Here is a 12,087-nt window from a genome sequence, read left to right as displayed (position 1 = left end):
GAACCCACATTTTCTACTAACCCCTGATGGAACTTCTGTCTGACTTTTTTTTGGGCACAGGTCTACAAAGCTGACTCAGAAGCTCTGCCTGGTCTTATTGACAGTTTCTTTTTTGCTCCATGCTGCTCTCCAGTAGTTTGCAAGAAGGTTATATTCTGGGCACCTTTACAGGAACCAAATTTCTTTTCACACAGCTTTACTGCTCCATGGTGGCTTCTGTCTTCCTACACTAGATTTTAAAGAAAAAAAACAAAGATATGCATGTTAGGTGCATTGGTGATCCTAAGATTGTCCGTAGTCTGTGCTCGGGGGTGGGCTTGGGGATGGTCTATCCCCTGTGGTGGGCTGGCGTCCTGCTTGGGGTTTGTTCCTGCCTTGTGCCCTGTGCTGGCTGGGATTGGCTCCAGCAGACCCCTGTGACCCTGGGTGGGATAATGACTAACTGCCTTAGTCTATATAGTCTGTTGTATACAATTTTATTGTTCCTGATGGTAAATTTAAAACACATCAATGAAAAACAAAGCCATCAAACATAAAATTAGTGCAAATAAATAAATACAGCAGTGGACATATACAGGTGCTGGTCATAAAATTAGAATATCATGACAAAGTTGATTTATTTCAGTAATTCCATTCAAAAAATGAAACTTGTATATTAGATTCATTCATTACACACAGACTGATGTATTTCAAATGTTTATTTCTTTTAATGTTGATGATTATAACTGACAACTAATGAAAGTCCCAAATTCAGTATCTCGGAAAATTAGAATATTGTGAAAAGGTTCAATATTGAAGACACCTGGTGCCACACTCTAATCAGCTAATTAACTCAAAACACCTGCAAAAGCCTTTAAATGGTCTCTCAGTCTAGTTCTGTAGGCTACACAATCATGGGGAAGACTACTGACTTGACAGTTGTCCAAAAGACGACCATTGACACCTTGCACAAGGAGGGCAAGACACAAAAGGTCATTGCTAAAGAGGCTGGCTGTTCACGGAGCTCTGTGTCCAAGCACATTAATAGAGAGGCGAAGGGAAGGACAAGATGTGGTAGAAAAAAGTGTACAAGCAATAGGGATAACCGCACCCTGGAGAGGATTGTGAAACAAAACCCATTCAAAAATGTGGGGGAGATTCACAATGAGTGGACTGCAGCTGCAGTCAGTGCTTCAAGAACCACCATGCACAGACGTATACAAGACATGGGTTTCAGCTGTCGCATTCCTTGTGTCAAGCCACTCTTGAACAAGAGACAGCGTCAGAAGCGTCTCGCCTTTGGACTGCTGCTGAGTGGTCCAGAGTTATGTTCTCTGACGAAAGTAAATTTTGCATTTCCTTTGGAAATCAAGGTCCCAGAGTCTGGAGGAAGAGAGGAGAGGCACAGAATCCACGTTGCGTGAGGTCCAGTGTAAAGTTTCCACAGTCAGTGATGGTTTGGGGTGCCATGTCATCTGCTGGTGTTGGTCCATTGTGTTTTCTGAGGTCCAAGGTCAACATAGCCGTCTACCAGGAAGTTTTACAGCACTTCATGCTTCCTGCTGCTGACGAACTTTATGGAGATGCAGATTTCATTTTCCAACAGGACCTGGCACCTGCACAGAGTGCCAAAGCTACCAGTACCTGGTTTAAGGACCATGGTATCCCTGTTCTTGATTGGCCAGCAAACTCGCTTGACCTTAACCTCATAGAAAATCTATGGGGTATTGTGAAGAGGAAGATGCAATACGCCAGACCCAACAATTCAGAAGAGCTGAAGGCCACTATCAGAGCAACATGGGCTCTCATAACACCTGAGCAGTGCCACAGACTGATCGACTCCATGCCACGCCTCATTGCTGCAGTAATCCAGGCCAAAGGAGCCCCAACTAAATATTGAGTGCTGTACATGCTCATACTTTTCATGTTCATACCTTTCAGTTGGCCAACATTTCTAAAAATCCTTTTTTTGCATTGGTCTTAATTGATATTCTAATTTTCCGAGATACTGAATTTGGGACTTTCATTAGTTGTCACTTATAATCATCAACATTAAAAGAAATAAACATTTGAAATACATCAGTCTGTGTGTAATGAATGAATCTAATATACAAGTTTCACTTTTTGAATGGAATTACTGAAATAAATCAACTTTGTCATGATATTCTAATTTTATGACCAGCACCCGTACTACCGGTGAAAAGTTTTATACCCAGTTTTTCTTCACATTTAATCAGTTGAAATATAATGAATGACCTAAAATGGTGAAAAGGTGAGCAGTAAACTGTCAGAAGATTAAATTTACAGTTTAGGTTAACAAAAACTGAAATAACAGGATTCTTCAGAATATTATGAAGAGGCCTTCCTCAGGGAACAACTAATAGGTTACAACCTACAGATGTTTTATGGCAATTAAAGTAAAGCAAGCCTTGCAAGTTGAAGCAAACAGTTCGCACAGGTGTCCCAACTTCTGTTGATTTCTTAACACTTAAAAATCCACTGTCAGTCTTAAAGCAGAGCTGGGACCGACCGTTACTACACCCTCTATGTCCTAGAAAGTTGTAAATTACAGTAATAATTGAAAGAAGACGACAATTAACAAATTAAATGAGACACAGCATTATTACCCTTAGAAGTAAACTGCAAAAAAAAAAAAAACAAAGTGTCAGTGAGTATGGTGTCCTTCATAATCCAAAAGCAATTGGAAACTGGGAGAAACTCTGATAGGAAGAGATATGGCAAACCCAAAGCCACAAGTTCAATCAGAAGACAAGTTTGTGAGGGTCCCTGGCTGGTGTGATAGACGCCTCACAGCACAACAGCTTCAAAAACAGCTTAACTGTGGTCGAAAAAAGCAATTCTCAGTTTCTTCTGTGAAGAGGAGACTTTGTGCTGTAGGTTTGACAGGGCGAGTGGCAGTAAGGAAGCCATTCCATAAAGGACAAAACAGGGCCTTGAAATACCAACTGTAGACTACTGCAGACTAGCAGAAAGTCTTATGGACCAAAATTTGAAATCTTCAGTTCATGTATGGTGTTGATTAATCAAAAAATTTGAATAAAAGTTTGTGCACTTAAAAGATTCCTTCTTCTCTGCTAGTGTTATATCGTCCAAGTAATTCTTCAGAAGATGTACTCCGTCTCGTTTCATTTGTTAATTAAAGTTTTCTTGCCATTATTACTGGAATTTACAACTTCTAGGGTGTAACAACACAGTCTGTTCCAGCTGTGCTTTAAGACAGGCAGAGAGTTTTTAAGTAATCAAGAGAAGATGGGACACCTGTGCAAATTGTTTACTTCGACTTGCAAGACTTAATTTACTTTAATTGCTGGAGAACATCTGTAGGTTGTAGCCTATTAGTTGTTCCCAGCAGAAGACCCATTTGTAATATTCTGATAGTTGCTTTTTTCAGTTTTTGCTAACCTAACCTTTGTATTTAAAGAAAAACTGAGGTTTTCTAAAACTTTTGACTGGTACTTAAGGTGAAACATTGGATCAGTCAAATTAGGCATAAACATTAAACCAACATTTTGATTTGACCCATGAGTGATGCAAATGCAGCCTTTTCATCCCATAATGTTTAAGCCTGTGGATGTTTATTAAACTTGAACTTACTTAGAAGCTTAATAGCTGTTGGGATGAAAGAACATTTGAAGTGGTTGCTTTTTATCCTTGAACTTGTGGCTTGATGGCAGCAACTGAAGTTGTGGATGTAATGGGTGAGACGTGTCTGGCAAAATCCACTCAGCTTTGCATAATACTTGTTTTTTTAAAAAACATCTGTGTGATTGGACTGTTTTCTAACATAAGCCAGCATTGAAACCCCCATTTGTGGTTTAAGTAATAAGTCCCAAAAGTAAGATTATAGTTGGGCATTCATAAGTTCATTCTGTTTGGATTTATATATAAACTGCTCAAAAAAATCAAAGGAACACTTTGAAAACACATCAGATTTCAATGGGAAAAAAAATCATGCCAAATATCTCTACTGATATGGACTGGGTAATATGTTAGGAACGAAAGGGTGCCACATCGTTTGATGGAAATGAAAATTATTAACCTACAGAGGGCTTAATTCAAAGACATCCTGAAAATCAAAATGAAAAAATGATGCGGCAGGCTAGTCCATTTTGTCAAAATTTCATTGCAGCAACTCAAAGTCGTACTCAGTAGTTTGTATGACCCACACATGCTTGTATGCATGCCTGACAACGTCTGGATATGCTCCTAATGAGATGACAGATGGTGTCCTGGGGGATCTCCTCCCAGATCTGGACCAGGGCATCACTGAGCTCCTGAGGTGCTACCTGGCAGCGTCGGATGGACTGAAACATAATGTCCCAGACTTGTTTAGGTCAGGCGAGTCAATGGTATCAATTCCTTCATCCTCTAGGAACTGCCTACATACCCTCACCACATGAGGCTGGACATTATCGGGCACCAGGAGGAACCCAGGACCCACTGCACCAGTATAGGGTCTGACAATGGGTCCAAGGATTTTATCCCAATACTATGACAGTCAAGGTGCCGTTGTCTAGCCTGCAGAAGTCTGTGCGTCCCTCCATGGATATGCCTCCTCAGACCATCACTGATCCACCACCAAACCGGTCAAGCTGAAGGATGTTATAGGCAGCATGGCATTCTCCATGGCTTCTCCAGACCCTTTTACGTCTCTCACATGCGCTCAGAGTGAACCTGCTCTCATCTGTGAAAAGCACAGGGAGCCAGTGGTGGACCTGCCAATTCTGGTATTCTATGTCAAATGCTAATCGAGCTCCATGATGCCAGACAGTGAGCACAGGGCCCACCAGAGGACATCGGGCCCTCAGGCCATCCTCATGAAGTCTGTTTCTGATTGTTTGGTCAAAGACATTCACACCAGTGGCCTGCCTGCTGGAGGTCATTTTGTAGGGCTCTGGCAGTGCTCATCCTGTTCCTCCTTGCCCAAAGGAGCAGATACCGGTCCTGCTGATGAGTTAAAGTCCTCCTACGGCCCTGTCCAGCTCTCCTAGAGTAACTGCCTGTCTCCTGGAATCTCCTCCATGCCCTTGAGACTGTGCTTACACAGCAAACGTTTTGGCAATGGCACATATTGATGTGCCAGCCTGGAGAAGTTGAACTACCTGTGTCAGCTCTGTAGGGTCCAGGTATGGCCTCATGCTACCAGTAGTGACACTGACCTTAGCCAAATGCTAAGCTAGTGAAAAAACAGTCCAAAAAGATGAGGAGAGCAAAATGTCAGTCGTCTCCACCTGTTAAACTATTCCTGTTTTGGGGGTCATCTCATTGTTGCCCCTCTAGTGTACCTGTTGTTAATTTCAAATAAAACCAAAGCAGCTGAAACTGATTAACGACACCCTCTGCTACTTAACTGACTAGATCAAAATCCCAGATGTTTCATCGACTTGATGCTATACTCTGATTAAAAAGTGTCCCTTTAATTTTTTTGTGCAGTATATATATAGTATCTACCAAACAATACAAAAAGTACACAGCACGTGTTTCGGCCTTACGTGTACACACTTTTGCGTCCCAAAAAAGTGTGTTAACCTGACAAGCCCCAATAACACTTGTCGTGTACTCTTTGTATTGCCTGGCAGATACTGTATCACATGGCTATCGCAATTGAGAGGACATGGCGGATGTTTGTCGACTGGCTGACCGACCAACCACAAGTGTTACTTTGTAGGTAACTACCTAATAATCAAATTGCGATTCAGACTTAAAAAAAAAAAACGAATATACAGTATATATATATATATATATATATATATGGAAGAGAAGGTATGTGATACAGTTTGCATATTTGCAGTTGGAGATCCACGAAGGGAGAAAAAAGAATCACGTATCATAAAATAGTTTTTTTATTCCTGAGCTTTCAACTCCTATCAGGGGTCTTCATCAGAGGATAATGCTTAGACTTACAAGAATCAAAGGCAATATATAGCAACACATTCAGTGTGTGGGGGTGGTTGGAGGTGAATAAGTCAGTATGAACAAGGGGGGGGGGGGTTGTATAGTTTAATTATTGTGTACATGTCCTTCTTAAGTTGGCATATGCTGGAATTATGTCCAAGTGTCTGTTGATGGCGTTTTCATCTGATAGCCAAGACTCGGCCAACTCTCTGGCACTTTTAGTACTGGCCTTAAATTTTACTTTTACGTTGTCCCAGTTGAATGTGTGTCCTGTCGATTTAGTATGTGCATATATCAAAGATAGTGCGTCCTTTCTTCTGATGTCAAAAAGAATCTCAACACGTGTACACGTGTACAGGAACATCGCAACGCCATCAGAAGAAAGGACGCACTATCTTTGATATATGCACATACTAAATCGACAGGACACACATTCAACTGGGACAACGTAAAAGTAAAATTTAAGGCCAGTACTAAAAGTGCCAGAGAGTTGGCAGAGTCTTGGCTATCAGATGAAAACGCCATCAACAGACACTTGGACATAAATCCAGCATATGCCAACTTAAGAAGGACATGTACACAATAATTAAACTATACAACCCCCCCCCCCCCTTGATCATACTGACTTATTCACCTCCATCCACCCCCCCCCACTGAATGTGTTGCTATATATTGCCTTTGATTCTTGTAAGTCTAAGCATTATCCTCTGATGAAGACCCCTGATAGGGGTTGAAAGCTCAGGAATAAAAAAACTATTTTATGATACGTGATTCTTTTTTCTCCCTTCGTGGATCTCCAGCTGCAAAATATCTCAGGGTCTTGTTTTCGAGTGAGGGAAGAATGGAGCGTGAGATCGACAGGCAGATCGGTGCAGCGTCCGCAGTGATGCGGGCGCTGCATCGGTCTGCCGTGGTGAAAAAGGAGCTGAGCCATAAGGCAAAGCTCTCAATTTACCAGTCAATCTATGTTCCTACCTTCACCTATGGTCATGAACTATGGGTAGTGACCGAAAGAACGAGATCGCGAATACAAGCGGCTGAAATGAGTTTCCTCCGCAGGGTGTCTGGGCTCTCCCTTAAAGATAGGGTGAGAAGCTCAGTCATCCGGGAGGGGCTCAGAGTAGAGCCGTTGCTCCTCCGCATAGAGAGGAGTCAGCTGAGGTGGCTCGGGCATCTGATCAGGATGCCTCCTGGATGCCTCCCTGGTGAGGTGTTCTGGGCACGTCTAACCGGAAGGAGGCCCTGGGGAAGACCCAGGACACGCTGGAGGGACTATGTCTCCCGGCTGGCCTGGGAATGCCTCGGGATTCCCCCGGAAGAGCTAGAAGAAGTGGCCGGGGAGAGGGAAGTCTGGGCATCTCTGCTCAAGCTGCTGTCCCCGCGACCCGATCTCGAATAAGCAAGGAACAGACTCGACACACGTAAAAAGGTTTGGGGCAGCCACCCGTATAATATTCCTGGCTGCAAATGGTTTTTTAAACAGTACAGAGCTGTTGACACTACTGAGTCCAAGACAGAACTGACGAGGGTTGGAAAAGATGGCGGCTTTAAGGGATCAGACCAGAAGTGATGTAGGGGAACTGGAAGTGATGTCCTTCTGACATCAGCCTGTGCGCCAGAAGTGACATTCTTCTGGGCGCCAGAACCGGAAGTTAACCTTCTTTTGGGTGCTGGAACCGGCATTGTCATCACTGACTCAGATAGGTTTTCCCGCGGCTGGTCTGTAGGCATAACAGGAGAAGGCTTAGTGCACCCCACCACCCCCTGGCCTGGTGTGGAATTACCTTTGCTTGGTCCACACAATGTCCCCCTACTCACACGTGTGTGACATGGCCTCTTCTCAGCCCAGACCTGTTAGATCGGGTGTACTGGTCCAAGAAGTCGTGGCACCGAGAAAGGGCATCGGCATTGGCTTGCAGTACACCCCAGCGATAAACAATGGCTGCTGATCCAAAAAACACCTCGTGACACGTGGATTGGACTCCTTGTGCAAGGCCATCCACTGTAATGGGGCATGGTACGTCACAAGAGTGAATTCAAGCCCCAAGAGGTAATATCTCAGCTGAGTAATTGCCCATTTAATAGCCAAAGCTTCCCGCTCCACTGCCGCATACCTAGTTTCACGATCCAATAGTTTCCAGCTCAGGTACATAATGGGGTGTTCAACTCCATTGACACTTTGGCTCAACACGGCTCCAAGAACTGTGTCCGAAGTGTCCGTCTGGAGAATGACAGAGGAGCCATTTTCAGGTCATTGAATGCAGCCTCTGATGTTTCATCCCATACCACGTGATTAGGTCTCCCCTTCTTTGTAAGGTTTGTCAAGGACGTTGCTCTCTCAGAAAACTGGGGTATAAACCGGCGATAGTAATCCGCTAAGCTGAGAAAGGCCTGAATCTGCCTCTTGTTTATTGGACGGGGCCAATTTAAAATGGCATCTATTTTAGAACACTGTGGTTTGACCATACCCCGGCCCACTAGGTAGCCTAAATATTTGGCTTCTACCAACCCAAAGTAACACTTTTTCGGGTTAATACGAAGCCCAGCTTTTGCCAGTGTCCGCAATACAGCTCGAACCTCTTGCATGTGTTCCTCCCAGGTGTTGGAATAGATGACAACGTCATCCAAGTAGGCAGTACTATATGAATTATGAGGACGGAGCACTTTGTCCACCAGATTTTTGAAGGTCGCAGGTGCCCCATGTAATCCAAATGGGAGAACACGATACTGCCAGTGCCCGCTAGGGGTGCTAAACGCCGTCTTTTCCTTAGCGGAGTCCGTTAAGAGAACCTGCCAGTACCCCTTAGTCATATCTAAAGTAGTAAAAAATTTGGTGTTTCCTAGCCGCTCGAGGAGGTCGTCCACTCGCAGCATCGGATAGGCATCTAATTGGGAGACTTGGTTAAGCCGACGGAAGTCATTGCAGAACCTCCAACTTCTATCGGCTTACTGACCATAATGACAGGACTGGACCAGGGACTATAACTTTCCTCAGTCACACTTAGTTCCAGCATTTGTCTGATCTCCAGCTCCACTTCAGCCTTTTTTGCCTTGGGAATTCTGTATGGGCGTTCTCTGACTATAATCCCAAATTCCGTCACAATGTCATGCGCAACCAGGGAGATCCGTCCTGGATTTTCACTGACTGCCTCAGGGAAAGACAGCATAACTGCTTCGAGCTCCTGTTGTTGTTGGCGAGTCAAATTTTCTCTGGAATTAAGGTGTAATTGATGAGTGAAGAGAGAGCGGAGCTGTCCGGAGGAAGGCTCAGAATACCTGTCCTTCTACGGTTTCAGCAAATTGATATGATAAATCTGCTCGCTGGGTCAACGATTTGGTTGTTTCACCAAATAATCGACCAGCCCCTTCCTCTCCTTAATTTCATAGGAGCCCTGCCAATGAGCCAGTAATTTGGAATGTGAGGTAGGAACTAAAACCATGACTCGATCTCCCGGGCGGAACTCCCACAGAGATGTACAACGGTTATAGCATCGGACCTGGGCTGCTTGTGCCTTTTCCATGTGCGTTTTTAATATGGGTCTAATCTTCTCAAATCTATTGTGTAACTGCGCGATGTACTCTAATATATTTGTTGACGGGAGGGCCTCTTCTTCCCAGCCTTCTTTTAAAACGTCTAATATGCCCCGGGGTTGTCATCCATATAGCAACTCAAAAGGTGAGAACCCCGTGGAGGCCTGTGGGACTTCCTGATATGCAAAAAGGATGAGGGGGAGGAGCTGATCCCAGTTCCTTCCGTCCTCGTTGACTACCTTATGCAACATCTGTTCATCTGTTTGAGAGTTTGATGAACCTCTCTGCAAGACTGTCGGTTTGACGATGATATACCAAGGTCTTTAAATGCTTTGTTTGAAGTAACTTGGCAGTCTCCCTGAACGTCTGTGGGGTGAAAGGAGTCCCTTGATCCATCAGGATTTCTTTAGGGATTCCGACTTGCACAAAGACCCCTACTAATTCCCGTGCAATAGCTTTTGAAGTAGCTGATCGCAATGGGACAGCTTCTGGAAACCAGGTAGCATAATCTACCTGGACCATTATATATTTATGACCTCTGGCTGAGGGTTCTAGGAGTCCCACCAGGTCGACCCCAATACGCTCAAAAGGGATATCTATTAAGGGTAAGGGCACTAGAGGAGCACAGTCCCTAATAGGAATCTGCCTCAATTGACACTCTGGACAGGATGTGCAAAAGCGGTGGACCTCCTCGTCAATCCCGGGCAAAAAGAATCAGAGCTTAATTCACTCAAGTGTTTTTTCGGGGCCCAAATGGGCTCTCAGTAGATGGGTATGTGCTAGTTCACAGACTTGTCGCTGGTAAGTCCGTGGTACTAACAACAGTGGCCTCATCTTTCCCTCATGTTCTGCCACCCGGTACAACAGGTCATTATTTAACACAAAGTGAGGACCCTGTGGCATCAGGTGCGTTGGCCATCTATCAGAACGACTGCATTCTTTGCAAACTTAAGGGAGTTGTCGTTCCACTGCTCCCTTTTAAATAAGGCCGTGGTCTGCCTGAATTGAAACTGCAGGTGTGTGAGAGGATCGGATTCAACCTCAAGGGGCAGGGTTTCGTCCAGAGTTGTCTCAGCGCTTGCTGATGACGTGTCTGGCTGCGATGTCCCGGGTTTTTTCCTCGTCATCACCAGAGGCCGAACTCCACTCCCCAGCCAGCTGTATACATGGCATGGAGGAAGTTGAGGGTGCTGATTCAGCATCCGTGACTAGACCTAGTGATCGGGGGGAAGAAGCGACTCTGTTACCACTATTAATGTCAGCCCAATCTCTGCCTAGCATCACGGGGAATGGAGGATTATGTATCACTGCCACTGTCAACCTTTTCACTACGCCGTCCTGACATATGTAGCAGTTGGCGGATCTATAATACCAGACATCCCCGTGAACACAGGTAATGTGGGTCTTATTCTTGCGCCACTGTTGCGGTAACACCAAATGGCGAGCAACAATGGAAATGTTACTGCTGGAGTCAAACAAAGATATAACTTTAATCCCATTAACTAGCACTTCTTCCATATGCGAAAAGGCCAGTGGATTAGCGGATATAAACCATGGGACCACACAGCCGTCTTACCTTTCAGGAAAGAGACTCATTCTGTCTCCTAGAAAAGAAAATACTTTGGTATGAAAAGTGCAAATCAATCCCAGAACAACAGCAAAGGACCCAATGAAGATGCTGGAAGAAATGGGTAGACAAGTATCTTATGTCCACAGTAAAACTAGACCTTTATCGGCATAACCTGGAAGGCTGCTCAGCAAGGAACAAGCCACTGCACTAAAGCCACCATAACTAAGCCAGACTGCAGTTTGCAATGACACATGGGGACAAAAATTTTACCTTCTAGAGAAATGTCCTCTGGTTTGATGAATCCAAGATTGAACTATTTGACCATAATGACCATTGCTGTGTTTGGAGGGAAAAAGGGAAGGAGTGCAAACCAAAGAACACCATCCCAACTGTCAAACATGGGGGTGGGAGCATCATGCTGTGGGGGTGGTTTGCTGAGGGACTGGTGCCCTTCACAAAACAGATGCATCATGAGGAAGGAAAATAATGTAGATATACTGCAACATCTCAAGAGCGCATCATGGAAACGCAGTCGCAAATGGGTCTTCCAAATGGACAATGACTCCAGACATAACCCCGAAAGCTGTGGCAAAATGGCTTAGGGACAATAAGGTCATGGTATTGGAGTGGCCATCACAAAGCTCTGATCTCAGTTCGATTGAAAATTTGTGGGCAGAACTGAAAAACCACATGCGGGCAAGGAGGCCTACGAATCTGTCAAACTTGTACCAGTTCTGTCTGAAGGAATGGGCCAGACTTCCAGCAACTTATTGTAAGAAGCTCATGGAAGGTTACCCAAAACGTTTGGCTCAAGTTAAACAATTTAAAGGCAATCCTACCGAATATTAACAAAGTGTATGTAAACTCGTGACTCACCATAATAATGTCAATAAAAAGAGAAATAATCTGTCTGTGAATACTATTGGAAAAAATTACTTTTGCCCAGCTCAAAGTAGATGTCTTAAACGATATGTCAAATGGGGATATGGATATGGAGGGGTTATAAAGTGACTTTTAAAGAATTCACCCTAAGTGTATGTAAACTTCTGTTTACATACTTCAATTGTAAGTCTGTAAGTATTTGGACAGTG

Source organism: Erpetoichthys calabaricus, chromosome 1 (genome assembly GCF_900747795.2).
Source record: "Erpetoichthys calabaricus chromosome 1, fErpCal1.3, whole genome shotgun sequence".
NCBI lineage: Eukaryota > Metazoa > Chordata > Cladistia > Polypteriformes > Polypteridae > Erpetoichthys > Erpetoichthys calabaricus.
Note: the sequence above shows the minus strand (reverse complement) of the source record.